At 49.5% G+C, this 21,369-nt stretch overlaps 1 protein-coding gene across 5 annotated transcripts in view; it reads left to right on the top strand.

The window, feature by feature from the left end:
* Window positions 1-21,369, top strand: part of NCOA2 (nuclear receptor coactivator 2) — a 106,725-nt gene that overhangs the window by 6,488 nt on the left and 78,868 nt on the right. For 4 of the 5 annotated variants that reach the window (XM_068162544.1, XM_068162548.1, XM_068162543.1 and 1 more), the window contains exon 2: window positions 2,614-2,693. The gene's annotated coding sequence lies outside the window, so the exon portion shown is untranslated. Of the gene's footprint in view, window positions 1-2,613; window positions 2,694-18,096; window positions 18,114-21,369 lie in introns of those variants that run through there. The other variant, XM_068162547.1, reaches the window with a different exon arrangement.

Genomic DNA, 21,369 nt, shown 5'->3' with positions numbered 1-21,369 from the left:
CGAGGATCATTGAGTCCAACCTATCAAGACAGACCCCATGACTAGACCATGGCACCAAGTGCCACGTCCAATCTCCTCTTGAACACCTCCAGGGACGGTGACTCCACCACCTCCCCAGGCAGCACATTCCAATGATGAACGACTCGCTCGGTGAAGAACTTCCTCCTCACTTCGAGTCTAAACCTCCCCTGGCACAGCTTGAGACTGTGTCCCCTCGTTCTGGTGCTGGTTGCCTGGGAGAAGAGAGCAACCCCCTCCCGGCTACAACCGCCTTTCAGGTAGTTGTAGAGAGCAAGAAGGTCTCCCCTGAGCCTTCTCTTCTCCAGGCTAAACAATCCCATCTCCCTCAGCCTCTCCTCATAGGGCTTGTGTTCAAGGCCTCTCACCAGGTGATGTTCTGGTGTTTGTACAAGACAGAGGCTGGATATCACCCAGCCTCCTGCAGATGCTTCTTCATGGTTCTTTCACCATGCCTGAGTTCAGGAGGCAGCTTTTCAGTTCATGTTCTTTACTGCTTCAACATCAACCTCAGTACTCCCTGACTGGCTGCTTGGATTATTTCCAGGAATCAGTTGACTATTGTTAACTGATTTCACTTGCTACCCTTACACTGATGTGCAGCTTGGTCTCCTGATCTGTCAGCAATGTCCTCCTCCTATTTGATCTATTTCCTCAAGCAGATTCTTTGTAGAGAGGAGGATGAGTGTGTACAGATAAATACATTATTTATCTTAGCAGCTGGCAGTGATGTTCTGGAGGGCAAAATCCTTCTTCAGATCTAAATCTTTGGGTGTTTTCCAAAATAAAGGTTTACCACTAGAAATGCAGCATTTTTGTTTCAATGTGAGCAGAATACTTGTAGCCTTTATCTTAACAGGCAACCTGTTGGTGCTTCTCTGGCTGTAAAACAGAGCTCTAAGAACATAACGTCAGGTTGGCTTTTTTGACTGCTGGCCACTTTGCAGTGCAAAGAGAGCTCTGCTGGCTTTGCTGCTCTGTTGTTCCAACTATGCTGGCTTACATTCATACAAAGATGCTGAATTTTTAATGACACTTCAAACTATTTTCTTGCTGCAGTTGTGTGTGAAGTGCTGCATGAGGTGAGCTCAGCTGTGGCAACTTTCCTTAGGACCAGAAGGAGGGAATCTGGAAGTGGTGTGGATGAAGGAGTGTGTTGATAGTGGTCTGACAGGGGCAGCTGTTCAGCCCCTTCCAGCTAAGCTGTGGTTTGCAGAGTTGCTAACATCTCTTTTAGCACAATTCATCACAATTTTATCACAGCACAGTGCAAGGCTGTAACACATCTTGGGTATCTGGAATGCAGATGCTGGTTGTCAGGGAACAAAATGGTAGCAGAGTAGTCATTCTTGTCCAGGGGCCTGCTGCAGCTGAAGGACAGGAGATGAGTGGGAAACAACTCTCTCCGCACAGGAGCTCTCATCCTTGCTGCTCTCTGAGGAGAGGTCTCCTCACCACAGGCTGGGGCTGCAGCCTGCATCTGCTGGCAAGGCAGCAGCTTCCCTCTGGTGTCTCCTGGAGCTGTGGTGTCAGACAGACACTGTGCAGCTCCAGACCATCTGCTAGTGTCCTACACACTGTTGTGTTCCAAGAGAAGATGATGTTCCCTGTCAGTGAGGAAGCCCCATGTGTGTGATCTGTAGAGCCTGTGTGCTTTTTGGGCACCCCTGAGGAAATAATGGAATCCTCTCTTGGGTGGGTGTGTGCCTGGTTCTGTCTTGGGGTCCATCCCAAGATGGACCTTCAGCAGGGTTTGTGTGAGGCAGGGCCCTGTGAGGTGGCAAAGAATGAAATTGTTTCTCAATTCCAGCTCTCCTGAGGCATAATTAGTGTGGTTTTTGCCCCCCTGTTGATGGCTCTTGTAGTGTATCTTTCATTTTCTCTATGTTCTGCCTTGTTGTTTGTCAGAATAGGAAAGCAGAAAACTCTTCTTTGCTAGCTTGCTTGGATACAGTTGACAGCAATTCCTGTTTGACCTACAAAGAGGAGTGCAGGTGTAGTGTTTCTGTGGGCATGGGTGCACTGCTTTCCCTGAGGAGCTCTGTGAAGCTGTGCAGTGAATGTCTTTGCTCCCGGGGTCTCCTCAGCTGGCTGTTTATTTGCCTGCTGATGCTCATCAGCTGGGTGAGGAGTGTCCCAGCTGGAGGCTGAGGGGAGAAATGTGCTCTGTACCTGCAGCTTTAATGATGGGTCGGAGACATCTTACAAGAACACCAGGTTCTCCTTTCTGGAGACTTGAAATAATGTGTTGTGGAGTCAGCCAGGCATGCAGCCAACCAAAAAAGGAACCAAACACTTTCACAGAGAGTTCCCACCGATTCTTTAGTGAAAATAAAGGCTGTGTACTGCGTGAGTTGATGTAAACATCTGAGCTGTTGTCCCTGTGCAGCGGGCAGCAGGGAGGGAGGGAGGGAGGGAGCTGTGTGCCTGGAGTGATGGTGCAGCTGGAAGGGGGTTGTGGTTTTATGTAGCAAAGCAGGTAATGCTCTCTGGAGTTTGCTTCCCTCTCCGTGCAATGTGCTAAGCATCCTACTTGCGTGGTTCTCTCCCTGTCTCCTACAAAGACTGATATTTTTCTCTCTGTTTCCTTCCCAGCCTTCTTGAAATGTGTCTGAGCAGCAAGGTCCCCTGCACGCACAGCCCCTAGGAGTCGCCGCCTGCCTCGCCGCGCCTGGGTGAGTGTCTGCGTCCTACTGCAGTTAATTGGCTCTCCTTCACTGGGGAATTGGATGTCAGGTGTCTTACACTGATCATGTGGAGAGAGCAGCACAAGCCCTGGGTTTAAGTTCTGGGTGACACTGCAGAGGGAGGTGGGATGCAGCCCTTCTGGGCACCTCCAGAAATGCTGCTCAGGCTGGCATCAGGAGCAGGGACTTTGTGTAGTGCAGGAGTGGTGCTGCTGAGAAAAGCTGAAGGGATCAACACCTGATGTTCCTTCACGTGAAGCTTGTCTGATCTTTTACAAGTAAGGAACTGGCGTTTTTCAGATGTGCTGATTATGGTCTGTCTCATGGCAAAGGTTGAGCATGAAATAATACCAGCTTTGGCATCCAGCTATCTGCACTAATAAATTACTGAAATTGAGGGTTGAAAGGGGTATAATGACACTGACAGCTTCAGCTGCTTGTTGCTCAAGAATTACAGTCTGATGACTCCATCAGGCAGTGCTGTGTCTGTTTAGCTGCTGGCAGGAAGGGATAATGCTGCTGAGGAGCAGAGAAAGGGACCCCTGCTGACTGTTTAAATGGAGACTAATAATAATTTGGTGGTGTGGGGAGGGGAAGGGACATGGAAATGCTGTGTTTTTATGTGAGCTATGTTTAATATATCAACACACTCACTTGGTATAAACCTTTTACAAACAGGCATTTGAGATTTTATGTGAGAACCTTTTCAGGGTGCTTGTGAATAAATGCTGTCATTCAACGGGCAGAGTGACTTATTAAGGGCAGAAATATGTATTTTGGGGGCTTGCACACTAAATATAGAGGTGGGAAATGAGCCTGCTGAAAAGGTTTCTGGTTGTCTGGGGGGAGAGCTCTGTGCGTTCTGCCAACTATCTATGGGTGAAATTCTGTATGTCCACCTCCAGAATCCTTTCCTCCTTTGTTGATTATGCTGAGCAGCTTTTGCAGGCTGACAGTGCTGCTCTTGAAGCTCACTGAGGTCTCCAGCTTCAGGGAATGAGAACAGATTAAGCGGCTTCCCAGTAATTCTGGGTTTTTTCCTGCCGTTTCCCTTGGCTGTTGTGTTACAACACTTTGCAGTTCATTGCCTTCAATGAAGTTTCTAATAGTGGTTAATAGTTTGTTTATGTGTGATATTAACTTGAGAATGCTCAACCACATAGCTGTTATTACTGAGTTACACTTATACTATATTACTTATTATTTATTCACACTGCTTATTGGGGCTGCATAATGATCATCATCATGTGCAGGGCTCCTCAAGAAGAAGCTGCTTTTGTTTTACAGAGGGGCAATGGTAAGAATCCAAATTAGTTTTTTTCCTAATGAATAGACTCAGGAAGAGTTATGTGGCATGAAGAGAGAAATGCCCAGGTTCTCCAAAGAGAAGAGGAAGTTCTGTTGTCAGGTTGTCAATGTGCTTGTTTTCAGTTGTCTCAGCTGCAGATTTCCATTAAGAGAGGAATGCATTAGGTAAAGACTGGAAAAGGATTCAAATGGAAAGCAATTTGCATATAATTTCTGCTTGGTGCTGCTACATTCTGCTCCAAAATGATGACTTTGGTTGTTGTTATGCCAGAAAGTGATCCGCCACAGCCTAGGGTCACTTAGTGCTTACTGGAGCTGTTTTGATTTTAGATGATGGATGGAAGTGTGGCTCTTGGGCTGGTTAGATGCTTCCGTGTATGTGTGCGTGAACTGCCTGGGCATCACCTCAATGGCAGAGCTTGTGCTGCTCCCAGCGCTGCTGCTGCCTGCTGCCAAAGGGCTGTGTGAGTGGAGAACTTTGGACTTCAGTTTACAAAACCTCCAAACACATAGAAACAGCAACTTTAGTTCCTGGTCTGGAAGTTTTCAGTCAGAAGACATTTTCTTCTTTGCTGTTCTTTCTGCATGGACTGGTTTGCTCTGCGAGGAGAGGGGAGTCTGCTGCTGTCACTCTGCCTTTGGAGAGTCTCATTCTGGCCTTGTAGTGATTTCAGTGGTGTTAGTGTCAAGGGATAGAAAGTATTGGTGTCTTTGCTCTGAGTTATAGTACTCCTTGCAGTTGTTTACAGGAAGAGCAGATAAAGAAAATTCGGACAGATGTCTCATTTTTGCCTTTGCTCCATCCATGTGTGTAAAGGGAATGCTGTCAGGAAATGAAGTGCAGGTCTGAATATAAAGAGTGCCTTAGACTGGAACAAGTGTCAGGAGCCTTCAGTATTAGCTTAGGGATGCAAGAGAGGAACCTACAGTAAGCTCCAAGAGTTGGATCTCAACAAGAGAGCTCATTTCTACCAGCATGCAAAGCTTGGCTGTGACACTGCCTGCCCCGAGCTCTGGAGTCAGCTGGGAGCTGCCTCATTCCCCCAGGAGCTGTTTCTGGAATACCTGGAAAAAATACAGGGATTGACCACAGGTAAGGATAACCTGCACTGACTCAGGTCTGCTCCTGTGCAGAGGGATGTGTGAGGGAGATGGTTTATGCTAAATGAAGGGAAGGTGTTGCCAGCCCCAGAGCTGGCTGTGGGGACCTGTGCTTTGCATACAGCAGAATCAGACCTTTCTGTTTCCAGTCACTCCTGTTCAGCAGCGACATTGGTTAGCATCAGTTGCCTCTGAAGATGCCTGCAAATGTTGAGGCTTGATTATAGAGAATTTAAAGTAATCAGCATTAAAATGATACTCCTAATCCCAGAGCCAAGTTCTGTGTGGGTGGTACAATGAGAGCAGAAGTAGTGAGAAATGAGCATCTATTAAGATTTATACAACTGCACCCTGCAGAGAGGGATTTATTTTGTTTCCTAAAATTGGAAATGGAGGCTTATGGAAACCTCTGGGGTTTGTTTTGTGGAAAGGCTGAAATTTACACAAGGGTAATCTATGGCATTTCCTTTTAAAAGGGATGGAAATGGAGAGAAATCTCATGGTGCTGGCAGAGCTGGGTCTGTGAAGCACGGAGGCCCTTTTAAAGGCCTTGCCTGGTTTTGAGGCCGCAGCGATCACATTGGTCATAGATCTGAAGTCCACCATTCCTAAAGACTGCAACTCACTAAGACTTGAAAAGAGTGGTCTGGCAGGGAGCTGCTTACTGAGCTGATGGAACCAAGCTCCCCATCTCTGCAGGACTGCTGAGGACACTCATTCTGTGGGCTGAAGTTGCCCTTTGTGTGTAGCTGTGCCCTGGGAGATTGTTCTGAACGGTTTGGTTTCAGTGAGGCAAATAACAAATATTTAGGAAATGTGATTGCTCACTTGATGTGATTCACTTCTTCTGTATTGGTCTTGACTTAGTAATGGCCTTAGAGGGTTTTTTTCATTTTTTACCTTGATAGGACCCTTTTTATGTGAGCAAAGGTACAGCATATTTGCATTTAGAGAAGAAGTAGCTGCCATTATCATCTGTGGAAAGTCAATCTATATTTTAAATATAGATTGATGACATTGTGCCACCAGCATCTGAGCCTGGGAATTCTAGAGGGGTCAAGAACAGGACAACTGAGCACTTGCATCATCAAAGAAGATGAGATGCATTTACTTGGGCAGATTTTCCTCTGGGCCTGCCTTTAGCTCCTGAATTGGGAGGAGTGAAATATTTGCCCAGCCTGGCTCCTGACAGTAAATAGTATTAATTAAATACAGGGCTTGGAAATGACACTGGTATTTCAGATTAAGGCCAGTAGATTTTGCCTTGGCTTTCTGGAAATTGAATTCCAGTAGTCTGTTTATTTGACAGCATTATAGGACAATAATTTGAGGTTGCTGGGTATTTCTGTACATTAGAGTGAGTGACTGTTTATAATGTCAGAGTGCTGGGCTGTTGGGCTCAGCAGCCTCCTGTGGCTGCAGCAGTAACTGAGTTTGCAGCTGGCTAATGGGAAGGGTGGCACCACGTGTCCCCATCTGATTAATTTGCCTTTACATTAACTGCACTGGCAAGAAATCGCAGTTTTTCTTAGGACAGACTTTGGGCCTTGAAAAATTGAGAGAGGTCTCAGCTAAGTTGCAGATGTTAAGTGTTGTTAAAATGATTCAGGAACGTTGGTGAGTTCTGCAGTAGCCTCAGGCAGGGCTCCAGCTCTTCCTAATGTTCCACACAACACTCCTCTGGTGACCTCAGCAGAAGCAGAAGGGGGCACGGACACTCCTGTGCACAGTGTCCATAAACCACCATCCTCTGGGTCTTCAGCATTTCCAAATGGCAGCAGCAGGCAGGCTGGGAATGTTGAACGTGAGAACTGAGAATGAGCTTTGGTGTGGGACTTGCAAACCAGCTCATCCCGCAGGAGCTGGATTAGTGTCAGGGGGAGTTAAAATGCTTCCATTCGTGGTGTTCAGCACCCTTGTCTTCAGCTCGTGTTTGGATATTCTCACCCAAGTTTTGAATCCTCATCCTGAGGAGTAGCATCGAAGATCCTCTTTTGTGCTCCCTTCAGTCTCCAGGAGCCTGTCCTACAGCTGCAAGGAGTGAGATGACTCTGCATTCCTTGCCCAGGTCATGAGCTCAAAGCTCTGCTGTGTGGTGCCACATTTAGTGGTGTTTTAAAACCTCTACGTTTCTCTAAAAGCAGGTGACAAGCACGTGTGACATTCATCTGAGCTCACTGTATGGCCTTTCAGTTTTCAGCTGTGGGTTTTACCCTGGCTTGAGGTGTGCACCCACATCTATTTAGCATTTCAGTCCCCCCCGGGAACGCTCTTAATGCCTTGAGACGGCTCACTGCGTGCTCAGGTGGGGCAAGGCAGCTGAAACAAGGGCGTTTTTCCTGGGAACCGAGAGTCTGTGCAGCTTGACCAAGTTTGGGTTTCTTGCCCTGTGCAGTGGCTGAAAACTGTATGGCAGGCACAGCCCTGTCCCTAACATCAGAGGCTTGGCTGCCTGTAATTCAGTGGGTTCCTTAGGCTGTGAACCTGCAGTACAGATGTAAAATCTAATACTGGGTCAAACCTTCTGCTAGTTGAAAATGTTTCTCACTTGCTGTGGATGAATGTGAAGAGGACTCTGTCTGTTACCGGTTTTTAGCTGATTTTGCTTACCCCAGGCAGGGAAGGAAGCCAGGAACAGGGAATTGCTGCTTCCTGTCCTGAGGAGCAGGTCTGATGCAGCCTGGTGTCAGTGAGAGTCCATGCCTGACCCAACCTGAGGATTTGATTTAATATTGTAATAACCAAGAGTCTGTAGGCTTCTCTGCCCATCTGTCTGAGCTGGGAACAGCACTGGTTGTGTGGTCAGTTTTGAGTTCTGTTGCTCTCCTCAGGATGGTATCAGCCCCTCTTAGGCCGTGCCAGTAATGGGCTCTGGGGCTCCTGCAGTGCCAGCCTCCTGCTGTTGGCCTCACCTGAGGGGAAGCTGGGGCTGGGGGTTAGTATTTGTTACACCTTCAGTGTTGTTTATGAAGGGGGAAGCTTTTCTTTCCCATTCCTTACATTTGCATCAATGGTTTGTGTCCCACCAAGAATCTTACTTAGATAGAAGTGACTGTGAAGTGCCACTCATGTGCCCGTGGAGCTGAGGCAGAAATTCTGTTGCTTCTGAGCAGACAAAGAAGCAGCCTGAATGTTTTGCAAGTTCATGCATATAGCATTTATCCTGCCAAAACCTTTACAATTAATTTGCAAAGTATTGAAACGAAGAGCTCCTGCTTTGTGCTGTGTCATCCAGAAAGGGAGTGTTTGGCAGTTAGGTAGCCGCTTGGGTTTGGGGAGGTCAGGGCAGGGTTTCGGTGAACACGATTCACTGGAACAGTTTTCTCTGCACCCTGGGTTATGTTGAGCATTCTGCTCATATTGCTGTTACAATCTTTTTCAGCTGCAGCTCACCTCTGAAAGCCCTGTGACAAACCTGGCCATGGCTTAGCAGGTTCCATGGTTCTGTGTCTTACAAATTGGATTTTTAAACACCTGTGGTTTGTGATGTCGCAGGGCAGGTGTGGATGAATACAAGGCAGGCTTGGTGCAGTACATCATGGTGACAGCCCTGAGTGTCTCCTCGGGAGTGCTATGCAGGGCATGGACTGAGAAATCTCAGCAGGGTCCCTGAGCTGAGTCTGGGAGGAGTGCTGGGCTGGGCTGTGCACCAAATGCCACCAGGAATGGAGGAAGGGATATGGATTTTCTTCAAGCCTGCTTTCAGCTTGCATAAAGAAGGGATAGATCTGTTCAAAGTGGCAGACTTAGGGTAAGAGCCTCAGCTGTGTCTGCTAGATGTGAGTGAGCAATGAGCAGCCTGAGGACTGGCTGCAGGTAAGCCAGCAGCTGGGACAGCTGGAGCTGCTCTGCAGCACAGGGGTACAGTCAGGAGCTGAGCAGTGCCTGTGTGTATCAGCTCTGTCCCACTGAGCCTTCTGCCTTCAGACCTGTGCTGCTTGTGCCAGCAGATGAGGCCCTCCACAGGCAAATAGAAGCGGCTTCCAGGTCACAAGCCCTGGTCCTCATGGGTGATTTCAACCACCTGGACATCTGCTGGAGGGACAACACAGCAAGGCACCAGCAATCCAGGATGTTCCTGGACTGCACAGAAGACAACTTCCTCCTCCAGATGGTAGAGGAACCAACAAGAAATGGTGCTATGCTGGACCTTGTTCTCACCAACAGGGAAGGGCTGGTAAGCAATGTGAGGCTCAGAGACGGCCTTGGCTGCAGTGACCATGAAGCAGCTGAATTTAATCTCCTCAGGGCAATCAGGAGGAAGTATTCCAAGCTCATGACCCTAGACTTTAGGCATGCAGATTTTGATCGCTTCAGGGATCTGCTAGCCAAAGTGTCGTGGGACAAAGCCCTGGAGGGAAGAGGGACCCAGGACAGCTGGTCAGTATTCAAGGACCACCTCCTCTGTGTCCAGGAGCTCTGTGTACCAACAAAGAGAAAAGAGGTAAGAATGCTAGGAGGCCTGCCTGGGTGGGCAAGGAGCTACTGGACACACTATTACTTAAAAGGAAACTCTACAGGAAGTGGAGGGAAGGACAGCTAGAACAGGGGGGAGATAAGGAAGCTGCCCCAGCAGCAAGAGTCCTGGTTAGGAAAGCCAAAGCAGAGTTTGAATTGAATCTAGCCAGGGAGATTAAAGGGAACACTAAGAACTTCTACAGGTATATTAATGGGAAGAAGAAGCCTAGGGAAGGTGTGGGCCCCCTCAGAAAGGAAAATGGTGACATGGTCACAAGTGATGAGGAAAAGGCTGAGGTACTCAATAACTTCTTTACCTCAGTCTTCACTGCAAGGGCCTCTAGCCACACTCCTGATGTTATGGAAGTCAAAGCCAGGGACGGGGAGGAAGAACTGCCCATTGTAAGTGCAGATCAGGTTGGTGATCACCTGAAGAACCTGAAAGTGTTCAAGTCCATGGGACCCGACGGGTTACACCCACGGGTACTGAGAGAACTGGCAGAGGAGGTTGCTAAACCCCTCTCTATTATATTTCAAAAGTCATGGCAGTCTGGGGCAGTCCCCACGGACTGGAAAAGGGGAAACATTGCCCCCATCTTCAAAAAGGGCAAGAAGGAGGAACCAGGGAACTACAGGCCAGTCAGTCTCACCTCTGTGCCCGGAAAGATCATGGAGCAGATCCTCCTGGAGTCACTACTCGCTCAAAAGAATAGTGAAGAGGTGATTTGGAACAGTCAGCATGGCTTTGCCAAGGGCAAATCCTGCCTGACCAACCTGGTGGCCTTCTATGAGCAGGTGACAACATCAACAGCTGAGGGGCGAGCAACTGATGTAATTTACCTGGAGCTGAGCAAAGGCTTCGACACTGTCCCGCACCACAGCCTGGTCTCCCAACTGGTGACACATGGGTGTGATGGGTGACCACTAGATGGATAAGGAACTGGCTTGATGGCCGCACCCAAAGAGTGGCTGTCAATGGCTCCATGTCCCAGTGGAGGCCAGTGACAAGTGGAGTCCCTCAGGGATCAGTCCTGGGACCTGTCTTGTTCAACATCTTTGTGGGGGACATGGACAGTGGCATTGAGTGCACCCTCAGCAAGTTTGCTGATGACACCAAGCTGTGTGGTGCAGCAGACACGCTGGAGGGAAGGGAGGCCATCCAGAGGGACCTTGACAGGCTGGAGAGGTGGGCACAAGCCAACCTCATGAAGTTCAATGAGAGCAAGGGCAGGGTCCTGCATCTGGGTCGAGGCAATCCCAGGCACAAATCCAGGCTGGGCAGTGACTGGCTGGAAAGTAGCCCTGAGGAGAGAGACTTGGGGGTGCTGGTGGACAAAAAGCTCAACATGAGCTCTCAATGTGCACTTGCAGCCCGCAAAGCCAATCAGATCCTGGGCTGCATCAGGAGAAGTGTGGCTAGCAGGTCGAGGGAGGTGATCCTCCCCCTCTACTCAGCCCTGGTGAGACCCCACCTGGAGTACTGTGTCCAGTTCTGGAGCCCCTATTACAAGAGGGATGTGGAGGTGCTGGAAGGTGCCCAGAGAAGGGCCACAAGGATGATCAGAGGGCTGGAGCACCTCTCCTATGAGGACAGACTGAAGGAGTTGGGGCTGTTCAGTCTGCAGAAGAGAAGGCTCTGAGGTGACCTCATTGTGGCCTTCCTGTATCTGAAGGGGGCCTACAGGAAGGCTGGGGAGGGACTGCTCAGGATCTCAGGGAGTGATAGGACTAGGGGGAATGGAATGAAGCTGGAGGTGGGGAGATTCAGGCTAGATGTGAGGAGGAGGTTCTTCACCATGACAGTGGTGAGACCCTGGAATGGGTTGTCCAGGGAGGTGGTCGAGGCTCCGTCCCTGGGGGTGTTTAAGAGCAGGCTGGATGAGGCTCTGTCCAGCCTGATCTAGTGTGGGGTGTCCCTGCCCATGGCAGGGGGGTTGGAACTAGATGATCCTTGTGGTCCCTTCCAACCCTGAATGAAACTATGAAAAATAAGTTGCAGCAGTAGAGGCAAGCACTTCATCAGGGGCCAAAGGAAAACAGCCCTGCTGCCCCTGTGCCCCCACAGCCCTGGGTGCTGCCTGTGCCTGGCTGGCAGGCAGGCACGGCAGAGCTCCCCAAGGAGGGCTGTCACCTTGATGTGTGACTGATTTGAAGCAGTGCAGCTGCAAGAGGAGCATGAATTCTGTTCTCTGTCACAGCCTGTAAAAGAGTGTTTGTTTTAGCAGCTACTGGGGATGGAAGTGTCCATCCCGTGGCTGTGCTGCTGCCGAGGCTGGGCCTGGAGTCTCTCATTCGCTGTCGTTTCCCATCCTGCTTGAAGCGCTGAGGTGCTGACCATTGCCACGATCTTCTCAGCTCTTCCTTCTGCATTTGGGTGGAAATCTTGGAGTTCCAGTGGGGGGGGGGGGTGTGAGTGTGCATGCCTCTGGAATTAGCTATTGCATAAAACTTCATGTGCAGTTGCAAAGGAGTGATGCCTTTTGTTCCGTAAAGGCTTCTGCGCAGGAGGCAGAGGGACAGCCCTGCCAGGCTGTCAGGTGATGGAGGATGGGACCTAATGCACTGGGAGTGCAACTGATCATTCACCTTGGTTTTTCATATGACTTCTGTCACAGGCTTCTGCTGCTGATAGGCAGAGTTCTCTGTGAATGTGAAAAGGCTGCCCAGGGTCCAGATGTAACTGTGCCTGAAAGCTGTGCTCTTTGGTGTAATTTATTTCAGCAGTAGCTTAGCACTGCACTTACCCCATCTCAGCCATTCAACACTGAGTCCTCCCCAGGAGCTTCTGCACTGCTGCTGTAGTGAGGGAGGGGGAAAAAGGAGACCTGATGGGGTTGGACTGTTTTGGGTTTGTTTGGCTGTTTAATATAGAGCTGAAGCTTAATTAAGTTCAAGGGTTTGAAACTGGACACAAAACCCATGTGAAGTGGGTCTGTGATGATCTTGGCATCATTAGAAGAGGGGTGAAGTGGTGAGGGAAGCTGGGTTTGTGCTGGTGTTGCTTACAATGGTGTGTAACTTACTAATGACGTTTGGTGTGATGTGGTTGGTGCCAAGCTGCTGCTTCCTGAGGTGCCCAAGATCCCCTGTGAGGGGATTATGCTTCCCGGTGTTTCTACAGGAATTAGAGGTGCCCAAGTATTTCCCAAGCTCCTCCTTGGTGGTGAACACAAGGTAACAGGGAAGGCTGACCAAAAACCCCGGAGGAAGTGAGCAGGAGAGAGATAAAAAGGTGTGAGAAGGACTGGCTGTGGTAGCTGTGTGCCCACAGCTCTTCCCCACTGCCTGCTCCGGGGTCTGGTTTCTAGAGGAAATGGAGCTGACCGAGACAAAACATGGTGCTGTGGTGTGCTCTCACTTCCTCCCTCCTCCTCCAGCAGCTGCTCTTGCTGCCATGCTGTTACTGAGGGAAGGACCTCACCTGTTGGCAGCCCTGCTGTGGCATTGGGACGATGATGCGTGGCTGCAAGCCAGCCTTGACCTAGGCTTCAGGAATTCCTGAAGTCAGTGGTTGGGTGGCTTGGCTTCAGTGCATCTTGGAAAGTGAGAAGCATGTGGAAGGGCAGTAAAATGAGAAATCTGAACTGCAGAAGGCTCTACAGCCTTGAAATGGTGTTTATTCTGCTCCAGTGACAGATCCTGCTGGCACAGAAACTGTCATGGCACGTTACTTCAGTTGTAAATATTAATTTGTATATTTGACTGCAAATACTGTGGTGGGTATTTTTATAAGCACCCTTTAAGAACATATTGTATTGTAAGCTCCCCGAGTCTGTACAGTTCTGTGGCAGTGTTTACAGCAGCCAGAGCCAGGAAATTGTGAATGAAGCCATGCTCTCATCTGTCACGCACAAGAACACGCCGGGCTTTCTGCTCCCAGAGCTGAGCTGAGGGCCGGGTGGGGATTCCTGTATGCACTGCAGGCCGTGTGCAGTCTTCTTCCAGCATCATTAGCTGGGTTGTTTCTGTGCTTTCTGTACTGCTCAGGATCTGCTCAGGAGAAGTTCCAAGTCCAGCCCCTTGTCATCGCAGCACCCGGGTAACTAACTGCTCGTGAATGCTGGCAGGAGTGGGAAGGTTGGGCTCTGGTACGCAGTGCTGTTACACAAATGAAGTGTGTCGCTGTCTCCCAGGTGTCACAAACAAATGGGTGTCACCAAAACAGGCACTGTTGTGAGCAGGGAAAAGCTACCAGGAAGAACCTGGCCAGTGACAATTTTGCTCTTCACAGAGATGCATTTTATTCCCCTGCTCCACACCTTGGTTTCCTGGCGTTTGTTTTGGCTTAATCATTTGTGTGTTGTTTGTTTTTCTTTGAAGTTTCCCTTTGGAGATGAGCTAATAGAGGCACTGCAGAAATGCTTTCTTGTTTGGAATGGAGTCTGTCACATTCAAAAGCTATTTTTATTCTTTTACTGCCAGAGTTCCTGTGAATGCAGGCAGCAGTGGTTTGGTACTTGAGCAACCTTTGTGCTTTACTGGGACCTAGCTATCTCTTCAGAGAACTTTCCAGCTCCTGTAACTCCAACTGCTCATCACCCACCTGGATGTCTCCAGCTGCTACCCGCAGTTGTAGTGCACAGGACTGCTCTAGAGCCACTTTGGAAGAACTGAAGTGGTGCCCGGGTGTGACAGGGAGCAGGAAGGTGTGCAGGGCTGCACACAGCAGTTACTGCTGGGTGAGCCGGCGGCAGCGCAGGGTTCGTGTAGAGCAGTGCTGGGGAGAGACAAAAGCTTAACCCCTTACCAGAGCTCTGAACTCTGAGCCCAAGGAAGAGCTGAGATGCCTTTTCACATACCACAAGTAGGGAAACCCCATTCGGGTTTTTAGGCCATTGTGCACCAACCCTGTGTTTCTCCACTCCCTGGATTATCTTTTAAAGCCTTCTGGCAAGGCCACACCAACAGGACAATTGTGGTGCCTGTAGGAAACCCAGCAGGAGATGCTTCGCATGGGGAGGTGGAACCTGCTGCATGTCCTGTTACCAAAGCTGAAGAGCACAGGCATCTGCCCCTGCCCCAGCTGGGCTTTGCAGGGTGTGTGCTCCCCAGGGAGGTGGTGCTGGTGACGGAGCAGGGGAGCAGCATTCCGCAGGGCTTGTGACTTTGTACCCTGCCCGTGTTTAGCAACCCCTGGAGATTGTAACAGCAAACAGTTTAACCAACTAGTTGGAAAAGCTGCTCTTACAGGAAGAAAAGAATTGTTGAGCCTTAAACAAACACTTTCTGGAACTTGCTAGGACAAAAATTAGTGTTTTTATCCTATTTTTGGGGTGGTTTTGTTGTTTCTGGGTGGACTGCATGCGTGCAAGGGCTTTGCCTCCTCTGGTGCAATGGTTCTTTGTGCTGGCTGACCCAGGGTGCTTGATGGCAGCAGCATTTTGTATGTAGGACAGCTGCATAAATGCCCACTGAGTTATAAACAGCTTCAAATGCAACTGAATTTGTTAGGAAAATTAGGCTGTGACAGGGCAGTGTAAATCTGCCTGCTCCCTGCAGAGCAGCCTGGAACGTCCTTCCCTGCTCACTGCCAGCTTAGGTGTGTGTCTTGGCGCAGGGCACTGGCGTTTGATCAGGTGGACAAAGTGAACTCTGTAAGGCTCAGGAAGACTGGAAGCTCAGTTCTGGAGCAGTGTTAGTGCCAGGCTGTGGCAGTTGAGAGGCCACAGTAAGTTCAATAGCAATACTGATAGCTAGCAAGGTGGAGTCCTGGTGGAGCATGCTGGTTTTGGGGTGTTTCTGAAGACAGACCCTTTAGCCTGGATTGATTTGCCAGCTGTGCATGCTGTAGTGTGTGTAGGTCCATGCCACGCTCAGATGAGCCCTATGTGTGCCTGAAAGGCTGCTCTGCCAGCCTGGCACAGAACTACCTGGTTTGATACAGATTTGGGGGCTTCCTCAGTGTTTGTGGAGTGCAGAAGCTGCTCCTGTGCTTGGCCTTGGCTCAAGCCAAGGGATAACCTGGGTCCTCTGCCTGTCTGTTGTGTTTGGCTTCTGGTAAACCAAAGCCAGCCCATGCCTGAAATCTCTGACTTGCCAGAGCAGAGTTCAGGGGTTGATGAAGGAATCAAGTGATGCCTCTGCTCTGTCTGCCAAGGAGAGTGAATTCTGCTACAGAATCCCAGTGAGTCCTTGAAACTCCAGATGGCAATGCTGACCAGAGTGGTGCTTCCCAAGCAGTTCTTTAAACAAAGCATAGTCTGAGGGATGTTCAAAGACGAATTTTAATTGGCTTAGGAAGCTAATGAATGAGAGGGCCTTCAGGTCTAGAAAAGCCCTGAGAGCTAATATTTGCTTTTCAGATGCTAAAAGGGGCAAGTGATTGGTGTGAGCAGCTGCTGCCTTGCCGACTACCAGTAGGGAACAGAGCTCCAAAGACAGCAATTTGCCCGAGTAGCTGGGATGTATTTGAAAACACTTGCAATAATTGCAGGTTTGACTGAGCACTGTCCCTTAGAACCTCTCAGGGTTGTGGATGAAGATGAAAGGTTAACTGATTTAAACACTCTGCTGCTGGGGTTTGTAACCTTAAACAGAGCCAGGGTGTTTCAGCCCTGGAGCACCCAATCGGTGCTTGCAGCACCATGTGCTGACCTGGCCTTCTGGACCACCACTGGCAACCTGCTGCCTTTTCATACCAGTTGCAAGCCAGTGGTGTAGCCCTGGCCACAGCATGAGCAGGGGTTTTATCGGTGCTAGGGCTGTAAACATCCCAACCTTGGCTGCCAGCATTTACTCCTTAGATAAATCTTCCACTATTACTGCATTTCCCCAGCTTTCTCCTGTTTGATCTGGAAAATGTAAGTTCTTAAACTTGAGTAACTGACCATGTGGGATCACTTGAAGCTGACAGCAAGTACACTGCCACAGATGGACTTCTGCTGGGCCCTGACGTTCAGAACAGCAATGAAATCCACACTCTTCTCCAAGCCAGTGTTCCACTGAGGAGCATATGCCTTGGGAAACAGAGACAGCTCCTGAGCTGCTGCAAAGTAAACCTGATGGATTTTTCCCCTTGATTCAGTCTCTATGAAATGTGAACAAGCCCAGCTTTTGCACCTCGTTAGTGTGGGCTAGCAGCTTGGGTATTAACAAAGTGCTATGGCAGAACTGCAAATAGTCACTGAAAAAAGGTCATTACCTTTTCAATTAATTAAATGTATTCTCATGTTCAGGCTAAAAAGGGTTTGAATGAAGCCTGACCTCCTCTTCTACTGAAAACTTTCAGAGTTTTGGTAGGTAGTTTCTTAGAAGAATTCCATCAGGAAGACTAAATGCTTGAAAAGAGCAGGAGTGGATTCAAGAGGGGTTTCCCAGCCTAACCACAGTGCTGCTGCTGTGACTTCAGCAGGCTGCTCGAGTCTCGTGGCTTTGGTTTTTCAAGGCAGTCTCTGGTGAGCTGCTCAGGTGCTGGAGGGTGCTCTCTGGCTGCTCTTCATTTTCATCTCAACGGAGTAAGCAGGTCCAGTCTTGTTGGTGGCCTTGAGGCAGTCCTGAGGAAGCAGGGTACTTAAACCCAGAGTATTTGGTCTTTGAGATGCCTCTTGCTGTAGGACAGTTGTTCAGGGGGCCTGTTTCCTAGCATTCCACCCCTCCTTTTTCTGACCTCTCAGTGGAGACTTTGTCATTGCCTGTGAGGCTTTCTGAGAAGTCTGATAGCCATCTGAAATGATCCTTAATGGAAAACCTCTGTGTGTGGCTCTGAGATGCTGTCTCACTGGCGGAGTCCTGCCTTGAAGTTGACCCTGTCACACGTTCAGACTGCAAGAGCCAGCTCCAGGAGGCAGGAGATCTCTTGATGGAAAGAAACTTCATGGCATGAAGAAATGCTCTGACCCCCTTCTCCCATCTGTGGGGCTGGCAGTTGCTCCTTGTCCTCAGAGGGAGAGAGATCAAAGATTCCCAGGAGTGGTCCAGCATTATTTGCTTTCACAAAGCTGGCCAAACAGGGCACAAGAGATGCTGTGAGGGTTTCTCTGAGCAGGCAAACCTCCTGTGTCAGAATCCCCTCACTTGGGTAAGAGTAAGGCTGAAGGACTACCTTGGAGTCAGCAGGGCATCCTCCATCCGTGAGTGAATCCAGGTGTGCCTGTTGCTGTGGTGCTGTTGACACACTCCTTGACAAAGGTGATGTTTTCTCTGTGAAGGCTGCTTGGTGTCTGGTGCAGGTCTGAAAGCTTTTGTTCTCCACGTACCTAGTAACGAGGAAGCACAGCTCCTTCCTCTTGGTGGATCTCTTCCTTCATTTGGGCATCCTTTGAGAATTCCCTTGCTAAATGTTCTTCACTTTGACAACTCTTCCTGATTTGCTCACTTACTGCATAAGAAGTGCTGATGGAACACGAGATTGAATTCATTTGCCTTGCAAAGTGGTCAGCCTTCTCCCTTGGCCTCTTGGTCAGCCCCCTCCAAAGCAAGGTCAGACATCTTTGAAAGAGCTCAGAAGATTCCAGCTTCTAGTTTGCTGCCGTGGAGTCTGTGCTGCAGCCAGGACTTTCTCAAGCTTTCTGGAAGGTCTTGTTGGGGCACCATGGATATCAGGTGGGAAGATCTCAGTCTTGTGTGATATTCCACAAGAGAGCTACTGAGCTACTCGAGTCTCGTTGAGCTGTCCTCATTAGTGTGCATGCTACGAACAGCAGCAGGTCTCTGCCTTCCTTCTGGAACTGCAGAGAAGGGCAGATTGCAGTTATCAGTTTTTCTTTAAAAGCTGTAAACACCACTTTGAACATTTTAATCAGCCCATACAGCACTGCTGAGCTGTGTCTGTAAACAGATTAGGGAATATAAATAGCACAGGGAAGAAGTTTGCTCGGATGGTCTTGTGACTGCGCAGGAGAGTCTGTTTCTTTCAAGTGGCTTTGAGGCATGCATGATCCCCACGCTGGAGGAATCCTTCCTGTTCTGAAGTGCAGCCACAGGAGTGGCCAAACAGAGTGTTTGGGTGGGATCATCGTGGAGAAACCTGTCACCTGCCATTGCAGTGTCTCAAAGTCTGGCGTGTGCAACCTGAATGTTGTGCTCTGACAGCCTCTGCAGGAATGTTTTGGGGTTAATGAGTGGGAAGCAGTAAGATGTGGAACAGCAGCACTGATGTTAGGAGTTCAGTGAACCACAGAGCTATCTGCCATCACTCTGGGAGGATGGAGCCCGTTTGGGTTTCCAGGTGTGTGGATGGGCAAAGCACCTTCTGGTGCTGAGAGGGTATGTGAACCTCACCCTTGTCCAGGCCTTAAGGAGACAACTCTGTGTTAGCACCTTGTGGAATCTCAGCTGCTGTAGCTTCTGCTGAACCTGGCTGTTTACAGCTACTGGGTTATAGTTGAGGGTAAGGAACCTTCTGAGCTGCATGGTGGCTTTTGAAAGGTAAATTGAGAGGACATGGGGGGAAGAGTTTGCTGCTGCCCAGTTACAGTGCTTCTGGCAGTTCCATGGCTGCTTTGGTGGTGAAGGGAGCCCAGCTTTGTAACAACTGCTTATGAGTGGGGTGCTGCCAAAAGTGTTGCAGGAATGCAGGAGGGGAGAAGAATCTGGACTTGAACAGTTTATACATCATCCAAAAGTGAATGGAATTTCATGGAACAAAATGCAAACAGTTCTCTAGCCCCTGGGGATTTCCTCTGCTGATATCAAAGGTGCCCTGCAAAGCGTGGAGGCTTCAGGATCCTTTCTGATGAGAGGAGCTGGGCGGCCGGGGCGGGAGGGCTGCTAACAAGGCTCATTAGAGGCAGGGAGCAGTGCTGTGTACAGTGACCTCCACTGGACTTTGCTCTATTTCTTTTTTCACTGTTGCTGTGGGCATGGAGGCTGTGCTGCAAAGCCAGTGTGATGGGATGGCTTTGGCTGTGCCTGGCATTCTCACCTCAGCAGCCTGGCACACAAGGGACCAAACTCACTTCTTTTCCAGGTGAGTCTTGGAACTGCAGGAGCTCCTGGAGGGCTGAGGCATAAGGCATTAGGTGGGAGCTAGATGTGTTTGTCCTGCTGCATGTGTTTGGTGCTTGCCTTCTGGACAGAGCATCCTTATCACATGAACCAGCAGGTGATGGTATTTTGCAGCCTGCCAGAAGTGCAGACCAGACTCTTGCTGCCCTGCAAGCAGCAGTTTGGAGAAGAATGGGAAACCCCTGCAGGGTGCCATTAACTTTCCTGGGAAGCCTCCCCAGAGAGAGGCTGTCGCCTGGTGTTTGTGAAGCTCACCCAACAGCGAGGCCTCAGCTCTGGGTAGGGTCTTTGAGAACCACAGAGATGTATCCTCAAAAAGACCCCTTTCCAAAAAAGAGGAAGCTGTGGATGCCTGAGTCACCTGCTCCTTCTCAGATATCTGGGGTGTTCCAGGGAAAGGTAAGACCTAGAAAAGTCATAGCCCCAACCCGACAGCACAGGTTCTGTGATCAGCAGCATATTAGTAAAATACACTTCCCAGCAGCCAACAGAAGGGTTGTGTAGCAAGGGAAGGCTCCTGAGGCTCGGGTTAGCAGCTGAGCTGTAGAAAGAGATGCATTGCTTGATCTGTGGCTCCAAGGAAAAGTAGAGGAAGGAGAGAGCTGGAATGAGCAGCCTGAAGTGAAGTCCAGAGCTGGCGCAAGCAGCCTAAGCTGACCATGTAAGAGATGAGTGAGGTGAGACTGTGCTCATGAACAGAGCTGGCTGGTTTGAAGCTGAGGGTGAGTAGGCTCAGAGCTGATGAACTTGTCATTCCAGTCCCACCCTGCTGCTGCTTTGCTCAGAGCAGATGAAAGGTTTCTTTAAGTACAGGTACTGTGGAGCTGCATTCCTGCTGATGCTGGCAGCTAATGATACTCTTTGTTGTAGAAGTCAGGAAACGTGGGTTGAGCCTCTGAGATCTGTGTGGCTGCAGTATGAAAATATCAGGTCCTAAATGGTGAGGTCTTGCTGGGGCAACTTGGCATGCAGGGTGGCTAATGATAGGTGTCTGCAGTTTTGCTTCTCAGATGGATTTGCTCACTTACTGTGATGCTAATTCACTTCCATCCATGCCCCAAAGCTACTTCTGATGATGACACTTCTCCTTGTTTCTGAGACTGCTCGGTGTGGGTGTCTGGCTTCTGTCAGCAGTGCTGTCTGGTGGCATCTTCATTCCAAGTCTGTTGGACCGGCTCTGGTCACTTACGTGGGCTGACGTTGAACATGAATTAACTTCATTACCCTGATTAAAGCACCCTCGTGGTACACAGACTTGCATTTCCATTTGAGTGTTTTATTTGAATGCAAAGGATTCTTGCCCAGTGTTTACTCAAGGGGATCTTTGTGTGCAGTGCAGCTCCTATGTGCCAGGCTCGAGGGTTGTGCCTGTGAGCGAGAAGAGGCTCTGGGAATCTCTTGCCTGTTTGGCCTGGTTTTGAGTTTGCAGTGAGTGTGGGTGGGGCAGGACTGGCACTGGGACTGGAGAAAGAGCTCTGCATTTGAGTGGGATATCAGAGTCCTTGCTTCTTGGAAGTTTGGTTTTGGCCATGTCCACTGCAAAGCAGGAGGCTTTCACTGAAAGTGATGGTGGCATCTTCCTGACCCTCATCCCTGTGTGGGGTGCTGGCTGCTTAGGGAGGGTCTTAGGGTCACTCCTGTTCTATCCAGATGAAAAGTTGTCTTCCTGCCAAGGTATCTCTGGGTTGAGATCATAACTTAGTCTGCTTCCTAACCTCTGCTTTGTCTACCAAGTGTGGCATCCCTTGGGATGCTGATCTGCTATATCCAGTGGTCACAGAGCTGAAGGGGTAGTTCAGGTCTGCAGAAATGGAGTCAATGCCATCAGCACAGGACAGCTGTTCACAGAGAG

The sequence above is a fragment of the Melanerpes formicivorus genome, unplaced genomic scaffold (genome assembly GCF_026170545.1).
Source record: "Melanerpes formicivorus ecotype bairdi unplaced genomic scaffold, bMelFor1.0.p_v2 SCAF_65, whole genome shotgun sequence".
NCBI classification, from domain to species: Eukaryota; Metazoa; Chordata; class Aves; order Piciformes; family Picidae; genus Melanerpes; species Melanerpes formicivorus.
Note: the sequence above shows the minus strand (reverse complement) of the source record. Positions and strands in the feature narration are given on the sequence as shown.